Consider the following 4,367-nt stretch of genomic DNA (forward strand, 5'->3'; position numbering starts at 1 on the left):
TTTCTGGCAACAAGGAGAAAGGGAAAGAAAGGCAATTTGAGAATCATCTATATGGAGTTGGAAGGTCAAATGTGATGGAATCTGGATGCATTGACTGTTTAAAGGAAGATTCTATGAGAGGATCAGTTATGTCTATGTTTCTTCAATCTGGTGGGCATTCTGTTGGTACTGTAAGGGAGGTACCATTACAGTCTATGAATATTGTTATGGGGGATCCTGAACAACTCTTAAACAAGTTGATGCACTTCAATGCTGATTCTCATGTGATGAAGCATGATGCACTAGGGGCCTTGAGAAACCAAGTTGCAGGGCTCCCAAATAAGGGTTACATTCAAAGCATGGACTATGGATCTAATCCAAGCCAATCAAAATTTGGTATGACAGTGGGGCCTAGTGCAGCCTGTGACATGTATGAAAGCTCGTCTTCTTTAGTTCAAACAAAATAGAGGTTTGACAATAGGCTGCTACATGAAGTCATTCCTGCGTAGTGCCTTCCCTTGGAAGTAGCCATGCACAACAAGCAATCTCAAACTGTAGGAATTTACAGGGTAAGTTCCTCAGAAAGAACACCAAAAGGACACCGCTCACAACCAGATCTCAAATCAATACACCAGTATTTTTGATGTGGTTAAAACCCTCAAAGAGGGAAACAGTCCACGGCCTGAGCCAACGTGGCCACTTCAGGCAATTTATTAATCAAAGAATGAAAATTTACATAAGCTTTCTCTCATAGACGGATTACCCGAACAATGACCCTCCATGCGCTTTAAATAGAACTCATGGACCAATCGGGTGTCAAGCCACGGATCAAGTGTCGGTAATACCGAGGAGAGAGTGAACCGTCGGATCACTACATATCGTGACCGTCGGATTGTAAGTTACAAAATGTACAACGGTAAAGAAACACACTTTACCTAACTCTATACTAGACCAAGTTGAACTTAACTATTTCCTATGTGTCGGAATATCCTAACACAAACGAATGAAACACAAAAAGCTATTGTGTCACTGATTGAGATAGATATCAGAAATGGCCCTAGTCTGATTGTGATGTCTTCTAGCTTTGGAAATAGTGATCATTCTGATTCCTTTTGGCAAAGAGCCATAATTTTTTCTCTTTCAAAGAACAGTGGCACTTTATCATTATCAGCATTAGCACACCTGAATATACCCAGAGTAGTTGATCATCTTATGGAGATCATCAGAAAAGCAACGAAGGAGGGAGCACTTCTACTATACACATTGGCAGATCCGAACATGACAGGGGAAGCAAAGAATGCTTTCTAGTTGTGGGGAGTGCCTTATACTTATATTCTTGGGCTAACCACTAAATACATTGCAGCCCACCTAGGAGTTGCACCCTCGGTATTTCCACGAGGTAATCCAGACCGAAGCACATCCCTCTCAAAACGTTATTTCAAAATAATTGAAGCAATAGAATTCACGATTAAACAGGACGATGGAGCCCTGCCTCACAATCTTCATAAATCAGACTTGGTATTAGTTGGTTTCTCACGTACAAGCAAGACTCCACTTTCAATTTACTTATCTCAAAAGGGGTGCAAGGTTAGAAATATGCCACTTGTTCTTGGAGTTAGTCCTCCAAAGGAATTATTTGAAATTGGTCAAGACAAAATCTATGGTATGATCATCAGTCCTGCCATTTTGCAATCAATACGGTTGGTGAGGGCCAAAACTCTGGGTTTACACTATTCCAAGAGCAACTACTCAGAAATGGATCATATTCATCGGGAACTAGATTATGGCAACAAGCTCTTTACCCAGAATTCACGATCGCCTGTTATTGTGGTTGGGGTAAGGTGCAGGTCCTAAGCACTTGAAAAAATAAATACCCCCTACTCACGACCACTTAGATGAAGGAGAGCCATTGTTAGGCTCCCTCCTCTTTCGAAGTGGCTAGAACTCAGGAGATTGCAGTTCCTACAACATTTGTTCAGGAAGACACCAGCAGCTTCTTGGAGTTGGCATAGAAACTCACAGGCATATCTGATGATAGTCAGGAGAAGCTTCCTGTCACCATGCATGCACATTATGACAAGATTTTGCCATGGAAATCGACCAGTGTTTGCTTGCCTTTCTTCTCTTCTCATTTGGCTTCCTACTCTTTTTCATTACAAGAAATCGAAGCAATCGGCCATACCAAGGTCCTGGAATATATCCTGTAATTGGTATTCTGTGGAAATTTTTCAAGAACAGGGACAGAGTTCTGGAATGGACAGTGGATATTCTTTCCAGAATCCCTTCCCACACATGTATGGTCCAGTGCCCAGGAGGCGTCTGAGGCTTTATCACTGTGAATCCCTCTAACGTGGAGCATATTCTGAGAGCCAATTTTCAAAATTACCCCAAGGGAGAACGCTTTAGTTTCTTTCTCCATGATTTCCTGGGAAAGGGGATCTTCAACACGGATGGGGAGTTGTGGAGGAGTCGTGGGGATCAACACGCAACACAGGCAGAAGGGAGAGGAGTAGCAAGGGTAGGAGGAGAGACAACATATCCACTTTGGTACCAATTTCAAGACATTTGATAAGTTTTTCTATATAAGGCTAAGCAATAAACATGTAGATTATCCATCTTGGTATAGGCAATGAGAGCCATCATATCCTCTTTGGCATTAATTAACAGTCAATATCTCTTCTCAATAAAGCCAATCATAAACATGCCAATCATCCCTCCCTATATAGGCAAGGATAGACAGCATATCCGTGTTCGCACCAATGAACATGCCAATTATCCAACCTAAATAGGCAAGGAGAGCCAGCATGTCCTCCTGGAATGAAATTACCAAGAAAGTTGAAAAGATTTCGCTTATATCCAGAATTCTCCTCCTCAGCTTTCTGATCATGCCATCTGTCAGGCACTGGATTTCTCAGTAGACTCTGTTCAGTAGAATTTCCCTTGGGACTACCCAGGGCAGTATGTTGTGGGGCGCCATTGACACCTAAAAATTTTCCAATGCCCTTAAACACCATGCTGGAACATAAAACTAGTTCGAGGACATAAACAGCCTCAAGATCAGGATCTTAATATCAGCAGAAATCTAAAACAGCCCTTCATTTCATTGAAATTCATCCTTGGTGGGTATTTCGTTTTTATCCTAATTATGGACTCCATTCTAATTGGGTACTCTAATTCTATGTACAGAGCATATCTAAACATTCCCCCTATACAGACATTAATTTTTTTTAATGTATCACAGTTCATATGTATTATAGTTATAATGATGCCTGTAAAACACAACTCTAACATGTCTTTACTCAAATTTTATTCCTTTCCAAGGCAATAAAGAGATGTATCATTTTCAATCTAAAAATAAATTGTTATATATATATATATATATATATATATATATATATATATATATATATATATATATATATATATATATATATATTAGGATTACAAGTAATTATGAGGGTTACAAGCTCTTATAGCGGAAATTTGGGTTTAGTGGGTTTTGGGTCCAGATTTTGAATCTGGGCTCTGATACCATGTGTGAGACTCCCTCCTAGGGTCCTCTAACTAAAAACTAAATTCCTCTAATTTTAAACACAATAAGATGGGAAATAACTTATTTATATCTAAACATTTATTTGATGATAATTTACCATTAAAATTTATTTACCACAAATTAAATAAGTAAGAATTTCATTGCAACCATTTACATAAGTAATCAATAAACGGAGGAATATTTGTTCCAATAGCTTAGTTGAGATGCTCCTGAACTCCTGACTCTATTGGGATGCTCGTCTTGACTACCCAACATGATTTGCCTCCCAGCCAACTAGGAAGTATTGCCTAGCCCAAGGAACCTCCACAGGTTCCCTAGCCCTCCGAGCCGAAGTGCAACCAGATGTAGTGTGTCCAAGTTTAACAAAAACTCTCCAGATCCAAGTATGTATTAACTCATTTATCTCTCCATTCTCTCCCTGGTCTTTCTCCACATTCCTCCCCAAAACAAAATCCTCAAAAACAAGTCCAAGACCAAGGATCTCCCCCCTTCTCCTCTCATCATCCTTCCCTTTTTATGCATCTTCCTCCCATCCACCTCAACCACCTATCATTAATGTCATGACTACCCCCTCATCCTTTCATTTAGTATCCTTGACTTTTCTTACCATATCTTTTCCCAAGTAGATTTGAGAAGACATTTTGGGGATAAGATATGAATATTTAATTTGGAAATTAATTTGGAGAAGACCATATATTCTCCCAAGTAGATTTTGAGATGACACCTTGGGATATGGATTTTTAATTTGAATAAATGGAAGGAGACCATATCCTATCCAAAATTAAATTTGAGAATACAAGTTGGGAATTGAATAATAACAATAATAAAATTTATA

General features: G+C 39.3%; 1 pseudogene; it reads left to right on the forward strand.

Moving 5' to 3' along the window:
* The first annotated feature begins 1,050 nt into the window (after positions 1 to 1,050).
* LOC149249995 (putative pyruvate, phosphate dikinase regulatory protein, chloroplastic pseudogene) lies at positions 1,051 to 1,833 on the forward strand (annotated as a pseudogene).
* Positions 1,834 to 4,367: the final 2,534 nt, after the last annotated feature.

Source organism: Pinus tabuliformis, chromosome 7 (assembly GCF_031772625.1).
Source record: "Pinus tabuliformis cultivar Carrire ecotype Pingquan chromosome 7, CPIR1, whole genome shotgun sequence".
Lineage (NCBI taxonomy): Eukaryota > Viridiplantae > Streptophyta > Pinopsida > Pinales > Pinaceae > Pinus > Pinus tabuliformis.